Source organism: Saccopteryx bilineata, chromosome 2 (assembly GCF_036850765.1).
Source record: "Saccopteryx bilineata isolate mSacBil1 chromosome 2, mSacBil1_pri_phased_curated, whole genome shotgun sequence".
Taxonomy (NCBI): domain Eukaryota; kingdom Metazoa; phylum Chordata; class Mammalia; order Chiroptera; family Emballonuridae; genus Saccopteryx; species Saccopteryx bilineata.
In genome coordinates, this window is record NC_089491.1 from 241,708,422 (window position 1) to 241,727,826 (window position 19,405).

Here is a 19,405-nt window from a genome sequence, read left to right on the forward strand (position 1 = left end):
TTTCATATATCTGTTGGCCATTTGTATTTCTTCCTGGGAGAAGTGTCTGTTCATATCCTCTTTCCATTTTTTTATTGGATTGTTTGTTTGTTTGTTGTTGAGTTTTATGAGTTCTTTGTAAATTTTGGATATTAGGCCCTTATCTGAGCTGTCGTTTGAAAATAACATTTCCCATTTAGTTGGCTGTCTGTTTATTTTGATATCAGTTTCTCTTGCTGAGCAAAAACTTTTTATTCTGATGTAGTCCCATTCATTTATCTTTGCCTTCACTTCTCTTGCCATTGGAGTCAAGTTCATAAAATGTTCTTTAAAACCCAGGTCCATGAGTTTAGTACCTATGTCTTCTTCTATGGACTTTATTGTTTCAGGTCTTATATTTTAGGTGAATCTTGGTCTTGACAATGCTTTTCTGGACATGACATCAAGTGCATAAGCAAAAAAAAAAAAAAAGGCAAAATGAACAAGTGAGACTACATCAAACTGAAAATGTTCTGCACAGCAAAAGAAAAATATCAAAATGAAAAGGCCACCTGTGCAATGGGAGAAAATATTTACAAACCACATATTTGATAAGGGGTTAATATCCAAATATATAAATAAACTATACAACTCAATAACAAAAACATTACAAGCAACCTTATTAAATATTGGTAGAAGGACCTAACAGGATAGCTCTGTTGGTTAGAACATTGTCCTGAGGCTCAGAGGTTGCTGGTTCAATCCCCAGTCCAGGCACATACAGGAACAGATATATGTTCCTGTATCTCATTATCTTGCTTTCTGTCTTCCTCCCTCTCTAAAATTATTAAATAAAACATTTTTTTTAATTGGTGGAGGAACTGAATAGACATTTTTCCAAAAAACAAACCCAAGATATACAAATGGCCAACATATATAATAAAATGTACTTGACATCACTAATCCAAATAATTGAAAATTAAAACCACAATAAAATGTCACCTCACACCTGTTAAAATGGTTATTGTCAAAAGACAGAGATAATAGGTATTGGCGAGAATGTGAAGAAAAGGGGGCCCTTGTGAACTATCTGGGGAATGTATATTTGTACTGTTTCCACTATGGAAACAGTATGAAGGTTTCTCAGAAATTAAAAATAGAGCTACTATGTGAACCAGCAATCACACTCCTGAGTATATATTCAAAGAAAATGAAAACAGAATCTCAAAGAGATATTTGCACTCCTGTGTTCATTGCAGCATTATTCACAATAGTGAAGATACGAAAATAACCTAAGTGTCTGTCAACAGAAGAATGGGTAAAGATGTGTGTGTGTGTGTGTGTGTGTGTGTGTATATATAATAGGATATTTTGTCGCCTTGAGAAAAAAAAAGAAATTTTATCATTTGCAACAGCAAGAATGGACCTGATGGCATTATGCTAAGTGAAATAAGTCAGAGAGAAACAAGTCTATTGTGATATTACTGATATGTGGGACATAAAAAAGCCAAACTCATACAATCAGAGAGTAGAATAACATTCATCAGGGACTGGCAGGTGGGAGATGTGGGGAATATTAGTCAAAAAGGTTCAAATTTTTAGTTATGCCTGACCGGTGGTGGTGCAGTGGCTAGAACAGCTACCTGGGATGCTGAGGTTCCAGGTTGGAAATCCTGAGGTCGCAGGCTTGAGCACAGACTCATCCCACAGGCTCACCAGCTTGAGCATGGGATCATAGCCATGGTCCCATGGTCACTGGTTTGACCTCAAAGGTTGCTGGTTTGAGCCCAAGGTCACTGGTTTGAGCAAGAGGTCACTGGCTTGGCTAGAGCCCCTCAGTCAAGACATGTATGGGAAGCAATCAATGAACATCTTTCTCTCTCTGTTTTTCTCTCTCTGTCTCTCTCTCACATTAAACAAAGAAACAACAACAAACAAAACAAAACAAACAAACCAAAAAACCCTTCCCATTATAAGATTAATAAATTCTAGGGATCTAATGTACAGCATGGTAATTATAGTTAACACTGTATTACTATATACCTAAACCTTGTTAGAAAGTAGACTTAATGTTCTCACCACAATAAAGAAATTGCAACTTTGTGACCTGATGCTATGTGGATAAGCATTTTGCAATATATAAGTATCTAATCAATACACTGTACACCTTAAACTTATACAATGTTATATGTCAATTACATTTCAAAAAAAGCTAGGTGAAAGAAAAAAGCACAGTTCCTGCCCAGTGTATTGGTTGCTCTCTAAATGCTGGCTCTGAACTCTGTATCTCGTTCCTCATCAATAGGCCCAGGGAGGTCAGGTGGAAACCCCAACAGGTCCAGCTAATGAATCTCAAACCCCAACAACTCTCCTAGTTGGCTTTAATTCCTTAGGAACCAGAAACCAATTGCTTCTTCCAGCCAACTTGTCACTTTGTTCAGATGCTGTAGACTTTGTGCTTCAATTTGATGAAGTCCCCAACAGGCCTCGACACCACAATCTCCTACACCCCCCTCCATCATTACCTGTGTGTGACCCGTGTGAACACACACCATGTGTAAGTCTCTGGGACTATTGGAACTTGAGGGGAGAGTCTGTGATCTTCTTTTCTGGTCATATATCACACCATTTCTTCTTAGTGCTCATCTCTCCACTTCAACAATGTGACCGAGATCAACAGGCCTCTCAGCTACACAGACTGTTACCTGGGTGACAACTCTAAGACTTTATTATTACAGACAGCCATCAGTTTCATGAGAAGTTTTTGTAGAAATCTTGTTTCACTTGAGAAAGAATAAGTTAAGAGGCATCTCTGCTCTCTTTTCCTGTCCCTCACAGCAGCAACCTCTAGTCAAACCCTTGAGGGGGTTATTGGCACCACGACAGCCATTTCTCTGAGCTGACAGTGTGAGGTAAGCTGTGGTTGGCCAATTTAGAAAAAATGGAAACTATCTACTTAGCACTTCATCCTATATTATTACACAGATAAGATAGCAGGAAGCTGAGGATGGGAGAGAGTCGGAATACAAATTTGATGGAGCAACAAAGGAGGATTTTCAAGCATTAACGGGGATTCACTAGAGGTTATTGATGACATATTTGTACAAAGCTCAATCTGCTCTACTGTCTGACACTCTTGGCCACTCAGATGTGAGCATGGATCTAACATATGTTTGGATTCCTACCCAGTTCAAGACCCGAGAAAGGGGCAAAGGAAACAGAAAACCACAGTAGTTTCAGATATTGGCAAGACTATAATTAATTGACAAGAAGGGCCATGGAATCCAAACAATTTAAGAAAAAAAACTGTGAAGAGGATATTGATTTTGGTGAAAAAACAGAGGGTTCTCAATATACTATCCAAATACAATATTGAGATATCAGTGAATTTGAAGACTCTTCCAGTGGCAGGTATTAAGAAAGAAAATGGAACAGTAGGATGTTAGAGCAAGAGAGAAGAAATTTAAGTCAATCATTTAACAAGTAGATTAGGTACAGGTTATGACAAAGGTTGTGATCTCTATGGGGGTATATCCTTGAGGTGGGATAGAGAAAAGGGTTATTGATTATTACAAGGTCAGGAACACCTTGAGAAGTTAGGGTCTTAGATAAGTTATGCAGATTTCAAAGTCTTGGATGAAAAAGGGAAGTGACAAGAAGGCGAGAAGTAGGTGTAATTGATTTTTAGCAAGAAAGTGAATGAGTAGTGGTATGGAAGGGCCAGTGATAATCAGGAAGGACACTCCCACACCTGCACTCCCAGAAGCAGCTGGGAGTTTGAGAGATCATAAAGCTAAGGTTCCAGAGAGAGCAGGATCCTCAGTGCATATCCAGATTTAGACAGCTTGAGCAGTTGGCTGAGTTAAGGAATTGATCATAACATTTTGAAAAATTAATGGAGGAACTATTCTAAATGGCACTGATGGATGAGAGAAGAATAGGAGACAGAGGAGCAAAGGTCAGGGGTTGAAGGGAGGGAGCTTCTCATTTTGATCTTGACAGAGATAAAAAGGGGTGAGAATCATTGTGGTTAGTGATACAGTCTCAAAAGTCCCTCTGGAGATGTAGGAAGATGTGTGCTAGTTATCCAGAGCCGGAGAATGCTTTCTAGAGCTCCAGAACCTGCAGCCTCTGCTTACTATGGAGCAGGGTGGTTGGAGCCACTGATGTGCAGTTTCCGCACTTACACAGCAGGGGATAGTGGCATTTCAACTAGCCCACCTGCGGATGAAGCCTGATGATGGTAGTACTCACAGGGAGGGCTTTCCCTCATTCACTCACACAGGAATCCATTATTTTCACAATTCATTCAACAAATGGTTTTGAGTATCTACTTGGTACCAGGCTGTGGGTACACATGGACGAATGAAAAATATTATTTCTGCCTTGATGGTTTCTAATACTTGGGAAAGGTAGAACACAAATAGCAAACAAAACCAATGAACACAAGTGTAATTATATGTTGGAAAAGTGCTACACTGGTAAAGGATAAGATGCCATGATGGAAAATATAATAGAAGCAGAGACATAGTTAGAAACATTGGGTCTATACGGGCTGAGTTTTAGAAGTGCGATGAACCTGGCCATATGAACTGTGGGGAGGTAAAGCCTTCCTGTCCGAGGCAGGAATAGGCATGGGGAACCATGATGGGTCACACACACTGGAATGGCAAAGGATCACTCTGACTATTGTGGAGAAAGTATTATAGAAGAACAAGAAAAGAGGAATGAAGTGGTGAGACGATTCGGAATTGGTTTCTATTAGTTCTGGGGTATCCTATTGTTACTGAGAACAACCTGTCTGTCTTTTTGTCTCTAATAAACCCATTTTCAATGGCCTGTGTTTTCTCAGAAGTCTGAACCTTCGGAACCACACCACCTCCCCTCAATCACACTACTCCACTGTGATTATACAGCATCACTCAAGCTTAGTAATTTAACTAAAACTGGAAATAAAAATATGTTTTCACGTGAAGTTATCTTGAAGTTCAAGTAAAATACAAGCAGTTAACTTATAGATATCTGCTATCATTACTTAATTAGCTTGCCACATTCTAACAAAATAACAAAATTTGATAGACAGTTACTTCCCTAATTTCTAGGTTCTTCTTTTTCGACTCTTAACATGAAGCTCCTTTGTATTTAAGCAATCCCCTAACATCATTAAGAAATAATACTTTGTACATTTCCCACTTTAGGCATTGACACATAAATCAGTTTTCCATTGGGACAAATTTATGTCCCTGTTTGATCCTTAATTTTTCTGTCCTTTCTGGGCAGAATTTCCAAATGGTTAAGCCCTGGTGTCAAATGACCTGGATTCAAGTTTCTAGTTCAATACATAGCCATGTGACCTTGAAAAGCTATTAAAGTGGCCACATCTCATTTTCCTCATCTGCAGGATGAAAGGAATAACAGTCTTTTCCACACAAGGCTGTTTCTAGGTCTAATTAATGCACATGTCACTGCCTTGTCCATAGCAGCACTCAAGAAATGCCAGCTGTTATTGTTGCTTGATCACCACTAACACCACCATCACCAATATCACCACCATTGCCGTCACCATCCCCACAACCATCCCACCACCACCATCACCACCTACATGACCACCACCGCTGGTGCTACATGATTCTGATCAGCAAATGTCTCTTCTTTCCACATGTCTCATAGCCTCTGTCCACGCCAGATCAATCCATGAAAGCTTTATTCCTTTTATTCCTTTCTTTCCTGTATTTTTCTGACTACTGTAGTTTCTATTAACCTTTCAAGGTATTAGAATATCTAAAGTTTACTTTTGTATTTGAGACTAGTCTTGAAATTAACCATAAAAAATTAGGCCCTTGCCGGTTTGCTCAGTGGTAGAGCATCGGCCTGGTGTGCAGAAGTCCCGGGTTCGATTCCCGGCCAGGGCACACAAGAGAGGCGCCCATCTGCTTCTCCACCCCTCCCCCTCTCCTTCCTCTCTGTCTCTCTCTTCCCTCTCCCAGCCAAGGCTCCATTGGAGCAAAAGATGGCTCGGGCGCTGGGGATGGCTCCTTGGCCTCTATCCCAGGCGCTAGAGTGGCTCTGGTCATGACAGAGCAACGCCCCGGATGGGTAGAGCATCACCCCCTGGTGGGCGTGCCGGGTGGATTTCGGTCGGGCACATGCGGGAGTCTGTCTGACTGCCTTCCTGTTTCCAGCTTCAGAAAAATACAATAAATAAATAAATAAATAAATAAATAAATAAATAAATAAGGCAAAAAAAAAGACCACACACACACACACACACACACACACACACACACACACGTCCAAAGCTCAAGGTATGTAATGTCCTCAATCATCCCTTTACCTGAATCGAGTAGTAGTGATAAGATCCTGCAGAGCACTCTTCCCTCTATCGTCTTGGAGGAAACCTTTTTCCTGTTTTGGAGTCATTCCTTTAATTGACAACAATAGATTTCTCTACTCCACTGCTGAGCCCACAGGCCAGGGCCAAATCCTCCTCCTCACAAATTTGTAAATGTGCAAACTTTCCAGGGGTCCTCACGCTTGTGTAGTAATAACTTTCCCTGGGGAAGCCACTTTGTGAACTCCAAAGGGGAGCATTCTGGAATTGTATTTATACTATGACTTTTCAGTGAAAATTAGGTCACAGACACTCTCCCTCTAGACCTAAATTAAAGAGAATGAATTTTACTTGACTACTTTCAGACCAGCCCCATGTTCAGATTATCCTAAGGTTTATAGGAGCCCCTTAAATATTCATGAAAGCATAAAGGATCCCCAAATTAATCTCCATAATGAAGGGAGAGAGCAGGGAGGTTGATTTCCTAACGTTTACATATGTGAAAAGCCAACATTACTCAATTCTCCTGCAGAGGAAGATTCTTCTTTATACAAAAGAATGAACAAAGGGAAAAAACACTTTGTTTGAAAACCTACTTAAACTCCCAAATCACTCATCAGAACAAGCAGCACACACTCAAACACAACAATAAACACTCACGTCAAATAGTAGATGTTAGAGGGAGGAAAGAAAGCAGAGGGCATATGTATGCACGGTGCTTCCTCCTACACTCATGAGTTCAGAGGGATTTTTTTCACCTGCTAGCTCAATGTCAGAGTCCGAGAGACCAAATACAGACTAAACAGCCAGGGGACTGAGCATGTGATGTTAGGCAAAGCAATCATTACAAAGAAAGCTCACTTCTAAGGAAGGAAAACACACACACATACACACAGGGATGCCCAGAGGAGGACTTGACCTCTGTATATATTCTTTGATGGTAAAAAAGAATTATGAGTCTATAGACTCAGTAGCAGTAAAGAATTTACTATGAGCTTTATTTTTTAATCCTAATATGGGACACATTTTGTTGTAATAAATACCAGTGGCCTATGAAAATTAATTTGGGCTTCACCCTCAGTTTGGATATAAGGCAATCTAGTACAGGGGAACCCACAAGAAGATCTAGGAGTTCTAAAATATCACTTACTAATTCGCAGCCTCAAATGAGTTATGAAGGCTTTCCAAGCCCAGCTCCCTTGGCTGGGAACCGAGAAAAACAACAGTAACTCTTTCTCAGGGATGCTTTTGGGGATCAACTGAGGGATGAGAATGCTTGTATGAATGTTTGCACTCAAACACACATACACACATATACACATGTATATACATACAAACATGCATGCATATGTATACAAGAATACTTTGAAAACTGTTAAATGTTCTACAAATGATAGACTAATTTTAAAAAATAAGTAAGGCTGGCCCTGGCTGGTTTGCTTAGTAGATAGAGTGTCGGCCCAGCGTGTGGACATTGGGGATTTTATTCCTGGTCAGAGAACACATGAGAAGTCACCATCTATTTCTCTTCTCCTCCCTCTCCTCCTTCTCTCTCTCTTTCCCTCCTGCAGCCAGTGGTTTGATTGGTTTGAATGCTGGCCCTGGGTGCTGAGGATAGCTTGGTTGATTTGAGCATCAGCCTCAGACGAGGGTTGCAGAGTCAGTCCTGGATGCGGTGCGTGCAGGAGTCTGTCTCTCTATCTCCCCTCCTCTCACTTAAAAAAATATATATATTTAATAATAATTAGGCTGCTCTGTTGTAAGGTATTTGCTGTAATGAGATTTTTTTCTTTAGTAATTCTGAATTAATTTGCTATTGTTCACAGAGTGAACAAAATATTTGTGAGACAGCATGATTAGAATTGTAGTTAATACTCATAAAATGAAGTTATCCTGTATGATACTAACTATCCTAGGAAATATTAAACTCACAAAATTTATCCTATCAGCATCTTAAAAGTTTGCAAATATAATTTTTACCAAAATATATTAGATTGCACTTGTACACATGTTTTTCTTTAAAGTCTTCCTCAATTTTGAGAACTGTGGCAGCCCTGGCTGGTTGACTCAATGGTAGAGTGCCAGCCCGGCATGTGGATGTCCCGGGTTTGATTCCCAGTCAGGACACACAGGAGAAACAACCATCTTCTTCTCCACACCTCCCCCCTCCCTTCTTTCTTGTTCTCTTTCTCTTCCCCTCCCTCAGCCATGGCTCAATTGGTTCAAGTGCATCAGCCTGGGCACTGAGGATGGCTCCATTGAGCCTTTATCTCAGGTGCTAAAAATAGCTTGGTTGTGAGCATGGCCCCAGATGGGGATTACTGGGTGAATCCCGGTAGGAGGGCATGCGAGAATCTATCTTCTATCTCCCTTCCTCTCACTTGGAAAAGAAGAAAAAATAAATAAAAAAGAACTTCAGCACAGTGGATAGAATGCTGGGTTTGCAGTCAGATATACCTGAGTGTGACCCCTTGTACTAGCATTTGCTACCTGTGCCAGCACTAGTAATTTACTTCCTATATATTATTGCTATCTATAGGTAACATTGGCTGACACTTATTATGCCCCAGGAAATATACTAAGTGCTTCACACATGTTATCTCATTTAATCATCAGCATACCCAATGAAGTAGATACTAATTTATCCCCATTTTATAGGGAAGGAAACTAAAGCAGAGAAGTTTATAGGATTTTCCCATGGTCAGTCACACAGCTAGTCAGTGAAAGAGAGATGTTTTGAACCGTGACTGATTCCACACTCATGCTACTAATTACAAGAGAAGGTCCTAAAGTGACATGTTCTTCTATGAGGACAACTGCTACCACCTGGGAGAGCCAGCTACTGCCAGACATTTCTTTTTGGTGCTTTCAATACAATATACCATTTCTGACGCTCACATTAATTTTATTTAAATAGATGTTATTTTATTTGTTTTGTAAATGAGAAATTTGAGAGTTAATAAGTTACTGTCAAAAACCTTGCCCAGGTCCTGTGCACAGGAACCCAAAGGTAGAACCAAGATATGGGTCCAGATCTGCCAAACTATGAACTCCAGGATTTTCCAACAGGCTTCCCTATCGGTAAAGCCCTCACCACTCAGCATCTCAAGCGAGCTTCTGATCCAGAGCCATGATTAGAGCTGAATTTCTTGAAGCCAGGCCTAGGAACGGTAGTGAGACAGTGCTAGCTGTGGACTGTGGAAGGGGACAGGACATAAAGAAAGCCCCAGGAGTGAAGTCTGGGAATGAAAAGAAAGGGATAGTTGCCTGACCTGTGGTGGCACAGTGGATAAAATGTCGATCTGAAAGGCTGAGGTCATGGGTTCAAAACCCTGGGCTTGCCCAGTCAAGGCACATACAGGAAGCACCTACTACAAGTTGATGCTTCCTGCTCCTTCTCCCCTTTCTTTCTCACCCTCTCCTCTCTCTAACGTCAATCCATCAATAAATAAAAGAAAAGGATAGTCTAAAGAAAAAATATCTCGAGGACGAGAAGATGCTAATGTCAGTCCTAGAACACGTAGTAAGTGCTCCTGGAGTTCCACTAGGCAGTGGGGACGGGAGCCACTACTTGAACACGCGTGGCCGGGTAAAGGTAGCTCACGGGACTGTGGGCATTTCTTTTTTTTTACATGTGAGTCAGAAGGTGGCTGTCAAGGCTAAATGAGACATTCATTGTGACTTCAGGCCTTTAAGAATAACATTCATTATGGTGAGAAAAAAAAATCATGTAAAAGTATGAATAATAAAAAGTTAATTTCCTTCCAAAAAGAAAAAGAAAAATAAGATTCAGTGAAAGGAACACTCAGTCTGATTTTAGTTGATTCTCCCTCTTGCCCACCTTCTTTTTTTTCAGGTTTTTTTTTTTTTAATTTTTATTTATTGGGTGTACATAGATTCTAATGTCCCCTCCCCCTTGTTCTCTGCCACATCCCCCTTGCCCTCCTTCCTACAGCACCCCCTCCCCCGGCTTTGCTTCTCTGCTCTCATCCCATCCTATGTTCCCCTTTCCCTCTGTCTGCTTTCCCTCTGGTCCCTTTGATCCCGTTTATTTCGTTCCTCAGTTCATATTGTTCATTGGATTCCTCAAATTAGTGAGGTCATATGATATTTTTCTTTCTCTGCCTGGCTTATTTCACTTAACATAATAGTTTCCAGTCCATCCATGTTGTCACAAAAGGTAAGATTTCCTTCTTTTTCATGGCCCCATAGTATTCCATTATGTATATGTACCACAGCTTTTTAATCCACTCATCCACTGACGGACACTTGGGCTGTTTCCAGACCTTGGCTATTGTAAAAAATGCTGCCATAAACACGGGGGTGCATTTCTCCTTTTGAATCATTGATGTGGTGTTATTGGGATATATTCCTAAAAGTGGGATGGCTGGGTCAAAAGGCAGTTTGATTTTTAATTTTTTGAGGAATCTCCATACTGTTTTCCACAGAGGCTGCACCAGTCTGTATTCCCACCAGCAGGGCAGGAGAGTTCCCTTTTCTCCACATCCTCGCTAGCACTTATTCTGTATTGTTTTGTTGATGAGCGCCATTCTGACTGGTGTGAGGTGATATCTCATTGTGGTTTTAATTTGCATTTCTCTAATGATTAGTGATGTTGAACATTTTTTCATCTGCCTATTGGCCATCTATATGTCCTCTTTGGAGAAGTGTCTATTCATTTCTTTTGCCCATTTTTTGATTGGATTTTTTATCTTCCTGGTGTTGAGTTTTATAAGTTCTTTATAAATTTTGGTTATTAACCCCTTTTCAGATGTATTGTCAAATATGTTCTCCCATTGTGTCGTTTGCCTTTTTATTTTCTTCATATTGTCTTTGGCTGTGCAAAAGCTTTTCAGTTTGATATAGTCCCATTTGTTCATCCTGTCCTTTATTTCCCTTGCGTGTGGAGATAAATCAGCAAATATATTGCTGCGAGTGATGTTGGAGAGCTTACTGCCTATGTTTTCCTCTAGGATGCTTATTGCGCACCTTCTTTTCTCTTCACACCTGTGTCCTAAAGCAAGGAGCTATGTCTCCCTCCTCCTGAGGACATAGTGTTGCTGAGCAATTGAACATAAGGTGGGGCTAAATTCAAAGGCACAAACTCTATTATGCAAAAAAGGTAACTTCATTTTTCTTTCTATAACAGCTCAGTTTCTGTTTCAAGATTCTATCTTGCTCAGTGACAAAACTCTTCATCTAATTATTTCCAAGGTTTTTTTTTTTTCTCAGAAGTTGTATTAACTCTCCTTGTCACTTTCTCTACCCCGTTATCCTCTCCCTTTCTACTTGGGATTGATCTGTTCTAGAAAGCTTACGTAGCCTTATGGCATGGGGATGGGATGAGGTAAGGAGAACATTAGATATATGGATTCTCATTTTTTATCCTGACATCCTCTGTCTTATCTTTGTCTATTGAACTCTGTTTTATCTCACTTTCTCTATCTTTGGGTTACTCAGAATAGGGGGCTCTGAGCACACCACATTTGAGTTCCTTTAGTGAGCTTGTAAATTTTTTTTTTAAGTGAGAAAAAGGGAGATAGTGAGACAAACTTCCACATGCAATTCCCAACTGGGATCCATTTGGCAACCCCTCTCTGGGGCCAATGCTCAAGTTAACAGCTATTTTTAATGCCTGAGGCTGATGTGCTGGAACCAACCAAGCCATCTTTAGCTCCTGGGCCTACACTTGAATCAATCAAGCCACTGGCTGAGGAAGGGGGAGAAGGGGAAGAGAAGCAGATGGTTGCTTCTTTTGTGTGCCCTGACCGGGAATTGAACCCAGGATGTCCATATGCTAGGTGACGCTCTATCCATTGAGTCAAACAACCAGGGTCATAAATTTCTTCATGCTTAGATTTAGAGCCTCCTTCTTTCTCATTCTATATTCTCTCACCTTTCACTATCTTTTACACCCATGATCTGAATTATGACCTACATACCACATCTTTGTTTGACATAATTTTATAGTTTCTACCTCTAGTTACTTATTCATCTTTCATCCAGTCAACCAGTATTTACCATGTGGCAGGTACTGTTTGAAATAACAGCTCTGCCAGGGGTGGGGGGAGGGAGGACGCAGGAGGGAGGGAGGGAGAGAGTTAGGGGGAGGGGGAGGGGCACAGAGAAAACTAGACAGAGGGTGACGGAGGACAATCTGACTCTGGGTGAGGGGTATGCAACATAATTTAATGACAAGATAACCTAGACATGTTTTCTTTGAATATATGTACCCTGAAATATTAATGTCATCCCATTAACATTAATAAAAATTTATTTAAAAAAAAAAAAGAAATAACAGCTCTGAGTAACACAAGACGCTGACCACATAAAGCTGTAGTGACCTTCGTCATCACTGTCATCACCATCATCATTATCATCACTACCACTTAGTGGTTCTTACTGTAGGTCAAGCTTCCTGTAAATAGTTTGCATGCATTGATTTTTTTTATCTGTATAGCAACACAGTGGGATAGGTGTAGTATTATGTGTACTTTACACACAAGGCCTCTGAGGCACAGAGAAATTATATAACTTAACCCAGGTCACACAGCTTCTTAGTACTAGAGCCTGGATCCAAACCTCAGCATTTTTTACTTGTAGCCCTTGATTTAAGTAAGCTTACTGCCTTCCATTGGGTATATAACATAGAATATTTGCTTCTTTAATACCTAACAAGGAACGCTGGGGTGTTTTTCATTACTGGTGGATATGAGGCAGCTAAAATCCCCTGAGGTCACTACCACTGTGACCCTAATCATTTTCTTCATTTAACGCATCTCTCTTGCATTCTTACTAAGTGCTTGGTGTTCTCAACATCGAGGGATAAAGCATCAAATAAGATCTTCAAAAACTCTCACCATCGTGGGTTTACAAATCTGGAGGTGAAATGTATTGAAAGAAGAATAAGAGCTTTTATGAGCTGGGAGATACATGCTCTTTGTTTTTTATTTAGATTTTATGTATCTCGGTGATCTCCAATCTGGGATCATTTCTCTGTTTTTAAGGTCCAGGTGCTAGATCAAAATTCAGTGTACAAATACCACTCTACCTATGCAAAATGTCAAACAAAATGGTCAAATATATTTATGTGTATGTGATATGGAAGCTATAAATATGCCATCTAGAATGTTGCTAGGGATGAACTTTAAGCTCCCTGGTCTGAGCAACTAGGATATTCAAAGTATAGAGTGGGACAAAAGTAGGTTTACAGTTGCTCATATGGAAAAGGACATGCAGGTTATGATTATTACAATAGATTTATTAACTCTGTGATTCCCATACTAACAACTGGAAACCAACTCTTGCCCATCCTGTATTATGTAACTGCAAATACTTATATCTAGAATTTATAAACAACTTCTACAAATCAAAACTTAAAGGATCCAATGGAAATAGCTATAAGATTTGAACAGACACTTCAAAAAATGACCAGAGGAACTGGACCTCAATAATCCTTAAGGAAACATAACTTAAAATCACAATGATATGCTTGACTGGGTGGTAGCACAGTGGATAGAGTGTCGACCTGGGATGTTGAGAATCCAGGTTCGAAACCCCAAGGTTGCCAGCTTGAGCACAGGCTTATCTACTTGAACGTGGGCTCCCCAGCTTGAACATAGGTTCACCAGCTTGAACATGGGGTCACCAGCTTGAGCATGGGATCATAGACATGACCCCATGGTCACTGGCTTTAGCCTAAGGTTGCTAGTTTGAGCAAGGGATCACCTCTTACTTCACTCATGCAGTCCCTCAGTCAAGGCATCTGTGAGAAGCAATCAATAAACAACAAAAGTGCCACAACTACTTGATGCTTCTCATCTCTTGCCCTTCCTGTCTGTCTGTCTGCCTGTCTCTCTCTCTCTCACTAAAAAAAAAAAAATTAAAAAAATACACAAATAAAAATTTAAACAGCACAATGATATAATTCTGAGTATGGATCAGACTGGCTGAAATATAAAAGACAGACAATACCACCTGCTGATGAGGGTGTAGAGCAATTAGACCTCTCCTTCCTTGTTGTAGGGAGTCCATATTGGTACAGACATGTTGGAAAATTGTTCAGTATGAAATAAAATCTCACTTTATTTCTCCCAGACTAAATTCCTGAAGCCTAAGTACATACATGCCCCAAAAGCCATTTTACAAAAATGTTCATAACCGCACTGTTTTAGCCTCAGAATGGAAGCAACTCAAATATGAACAGTTAAATGGATATCCAAATTGAGACTTAGTCACCCAAAAGAATATTATAAAACAATAACTGACAAGGTATACATAACATGGATAAACTTTACAAATATAATGTTGAGCCAAAAAAGCTAGACAACGAAAAATTCATAACAAGCGAACATGTTTATATAGAGTACAAAAAAAGCCAAAATTAATCTGTTGCTAAAAGGAGAGGAAAGATGGGTAGGTGTCCAAGGCAAGCCTCTCAGTTTTGGTAATGTTCCATTTCTGCAACTGGTGGGAGTCCCACAGATGTTTTCATTGGGACTATGGGAGTATTAATCAAGATGTACACTTATGATGTGTTCATTTTTTAATGTATTTTATATTTCCATAAACTTTTCTTAAAAATAATTAAGATATTTACCACCTTCCATTTCTTGGTTCTTCCACTATTTTCTAAGGTTGTTTATGACTATCTTTTTTTTGAGAGCTTCTCCAGGGCAGAATTTATACTCTCAGGTGTTTGTCAACCTTTTGTAAATCTTTTTTGGACATAAATAGTGAATGCCTTAAAATAATTGTCAAGGAAATTCTCATTTTTATATGGCATTGCACAGCACAATGCCTGGGACTCAGGAAGCAGACAATGGATGTTGATATGTGAATAAAAGCATGAATTAATGTTTACTAAGTCACATTAATTAGATTTTTTTTCAGTATCTATACTAGTACGCAATTTATCTGAGCCTGGGAATTAAAGCTTGTTTAAAATGATTTTCTAATAAGCATAATTTCCCTTGTAGGATTCTCTGCATTTTATAAGAGACTGAACCTTTATTGAGTCACTGTGGACATCAGTTACCCAATAAGGGTTGCTTTGTTTACATTAATTGCTTTGTTTACATATATTTATATGTGAAAAATGGCTTCATTCTTCAAGGTATTATTAATTACTGGTTTACTAATTACTCTGAAACTGTTTTTTAAAAAGTAAATCTAGGTAGTTGTTTGAATAAATTCTTATTTAAGTGAGTAATTAGCTGGATCAAAATAATTGACTAAATTAAGAAAATCTTTAATAGACATTATTTAGGTGTCAGTTTGATTTTGCTACTGGTGATGCATACAAATTCATTGCATCATTAGTAATAAATCTGTCACTCCTGAAGGGATTTTTTTTTTAATACAAAGAAAGTCTCTTGTGAGGCCTATGGAGAAACCAAATATTCTCTAAATGTAAGTTATTAAATATCTTGCATTTTGTTTTTAAACTTTAGTTTACTAACATAACTCAAAAGAATCATGGTACAGAAGAAAGTACATATATATTAATATGAAAAAAAACAACCCTCTAGTGGGGAAAGGATGGAAATTTTGAGCCATGTTGTTTCAAGACCCGGGTAGGTAGGTCTCTCTTCATAGCTAGACATTTTAGCACAAGTTTCTATAAACTTTCTTCCTCCTTCAGAATTTTCAGGAAAAAAAAGCACTCCCTCTGTCATGCTTTGTGTGACCCTTACACCCTCAATTAAGCAGTTAGTGACTCTGTAAATTGGGTTTTCTAACAGGTTGTGCAAATCCTAAAACATCGTTCTCATTATAATGTGGGGATTCACTGATAGGCAGTAACCTGCTCCAGTAATTGTCTTTGTCATCTAAGGAATCAGTCTAGCTATTAAAGAATGAATCAATAACGCATGAATGAGTTAATATTTAGGAGAGTCACAGAGCCCTTTCTCTGTTTCATGACAGATACGATTTTTCTAATGATGAAACAGACCACCCCTAAGTGTTGCTAATTCTTCCACCACATTTGCCCAGGATGGTCCTTAATCATTAGTTTGAAGGCCAACTAGAACAAGCCCAGGTAAGGGTTTTTAAACTGGGCTTGCTCCTGGACAGAAAACGTTCCTGTGTCCGGAGGACCACGGATCACGTTCTAGGAGACCCATCGTCATTACTTGTCGTGACACAGGCCCACAGCAGGAGGGATAATTTCGATTCTCTGCGGGAGGTAGGGTTCCGAGGTGCTCCCTGACATTGGGACTCCTGTTCTAACTGGGGATGATTTTAACTGCCTGAGCTAGAAAAAGGTCGTGTATAATACCAGGTTTTATATTAAACAAAAATAAATTTTCTCTAACGTGAGTTTTCAGACAGGTTGTCCTAATATATTAACTTCTGTCTGTGTTTTGAATAGTCAATTTCACGGTGAAATGAGTTCTTAATAATATATTTACCACCTGGGAGAAATCTCCCAGCCATCTGGAAAGGAGAAGGGATTTAGTGCCTCCAAACAGAGATTGAATTATTTTCACAGTTATTTATTTATTTTTACATCAGGCAGCAGGCAGGAAGACCGGGTCCGTGTTGCAGGGCAGTGGGCGGGGCGTGCAACGCACCACACTATGAGCATGCGCAGTTACCATCAATCTAGGATGGCAGGCTCTGTCATGTGTCAGCAATCTAGCCACGCAGGATATCAAAGATCCTGGAGGAGTATCCTATGTTATATTAAGCACTGGTTGGAATACAGATATAGTAAAATCAAGCGTCTGGCCTTGTTTGTATTCTGCATTCTTATGGGGCCAACGGCAGGTGGAAGATCATAGCAGTGGCCTTTGACTGCATGCCCTGGATTCAAACCCTAACTCTGTGATTTATTAGTTGTGTTTCAAATGAATAAATCCCTCTGTGTTGCATTTTCTGCACATCTCCCTTTCAATGTTGTTGTGAGGATTGGAAGTAGTGTAGGGAAAGTATTCATTCAACGCTAGGATGAACAGGCAATAGGAATGTTGTCAGTGTGAAAATATGGAACAGGTGTAAGAAAATTAAAAATATATAACTGTGTGTGTGTACATGCTGCGTGTCTGCATGTACATGCAGACACACATACCTCAATACCAAATGTACACTCAAATTGATCTAATAGAAGGTATTGGAACTGAATAGATTAGAAAGAAGGGTTTAAGTTCAGTTTTACAGAATAAAAAAAAGGCATTAACCATTCACTTCACAAATATCTACTAAACACCTCCTATGTAACAGGTACTCTTTAGGTGCTTTATATATGACATGAATAAAACAAATATTCCTGCCTTCTTTGCATTTAGATTCTCAAGGAAGAGAAGTAAACAGACAACAAATGTTAAATATAATAAGTAAAACATGTGCTATATTTAAGGTACTAAGATAGAAAAAATAAAAGATTAAGGCTTGGGAGTTTCAGGGTGGGGCAGGTTGCAGTTTTAACAGCATATTCAGGGTAGGCATCATTCATAAGATGACATTAGAGCAAATATTTGAAGGAGATGAGGAAATGAATCATGTGGACGTCAAGGGAAAGAATAGTCCAGGCAAGGAATAGGCTGGCACAAAAGCCCTAAGGAGCACACCCAGCATGCTCAGTGTGTAGCAAGTTAGTCAGTGTCTGAAGCTAAGTGAGCCCAGGGAAATTGTATGAGTCAAGGTAATAAAGACAACAGGAAGCTGGAAGGAGAGACTTTTAGGTCATTGTAAAGATATAGGCTTATACTCTGAGAGAAATTGACAACCACTGCAGGGTTTTGCACAGAACTTACATTTGAAAAGCATCATGAAGTTTTTGGCTTCATTGTTGAGACTAGATTTGGATGGGTGTGGGCAAATGCAGATGTGAGGAGAGCAACAGGAAAATTATTGTAACAATTAATAAATGGAAAAGATAGTGGTGGCCCAGGACAACGTGATAGCAGAGCAGCTAGTGATCAGTTTTGGAATATACTTCCAAGATATGGAAATATGATTTTCTGAGGGGCTGGATTTGGAATGCAAGACAAAGAGAAGAGGAATGTATGACTGTGAGACATTTGACCTGGGCAACCAGATGGACAGACTTGCCACAGGTTGTTATGATGAGGACTATGTGTGGGTCATGTTTGAGAGGTAGGTCAGCAGTTTCATTTTAAAGATGCTGAGTTTATTATGTTTATTATTATTATTATTATTATTATTATTATTATCTTAAATGAGAGGCAGGGAGGCAGAGAGACAGGCTCCCATATGCGCCCCAACCAGGATCCACCCAGCAAGCCCCCTACCGGGTTATACTCTGCCCATCTGGGGCTGGGGCTCCATTGCTTGGCAACTGAGTTATTTTAGCACTGAAGCGAGGCCATGGAGCCATCCTCAGCACCCAGGGCTGGCTTGCTCAAACCATTCAAGCCATGGCTGCAGGAGGCAGAGAGAGAAAAAAGAGGGAGGGGTGGAGAAGCAGATGGTCACTTCTCCTGTATGTTCTGACTGGGAATCAAACCCAGGACTTTCACACACTGGGCCAACACTCTACCACTGAGCAAACCAGCCAGGGTCTTCTTATTAGACATAGGTGAAGTCGAAGGGCAGAGAATTGCATATACACTTCTGTAGTTAAGATTCGTACCAGAGATATATATTTCGATGATGTTGGCATATAGATGTTATTTAAAGCCATGAGGCAAAATGGGATCTCCAAGGAAGTAACTGAGAATAGAGAAAAGAGATAAGAATTGAGTTCTTGAGCACTCCAATATTAAGGAGTAGAGGAGGAAATGCAGACATAGAAGGAAACTGGAGACAAGACCAAGACTATGGACGCCATGTGAAGAAGGTTCCCACAGAGGGCGGAATGATGGAATTCTGCTGATAGGTCAGGTTAGTTGTGGCCTTGGGAGTGACCATTAGGATTGGAGGCATGGACTTCAACAGACAACCTGGAGAACATTTTTAGATGAGTAGTGAGAGCAAAAGCCTGTTTGAAAAAAAGAATTGAAGAGAGAATACAAAGAGCTATATAGGACACATTGAAATAGAAAACTTCTTCTGAGGAGGTCCTCCTCTACCCTCCACCCCTCCACCCCCCCACAGAGGGGAGCAAAGAAATGACAGGAGAAGTAAGGTAAATAAATAGTATTTTAAAAA

General features: G+C 39.8%; 1 protein-coding gene across 3 annotated transcripts in view; it reads left to right on the plus strand.

Annotated features, from left to right (window-relative positions):
- NTM (neurotrimin) overlaps window positions 1-19,405 on the plus strand; it is a 1,036,467-nt gene that overhangs the window by 489,038 nt on the left and 528,024 nt on the right. The window lies entirely within an intron of this gene.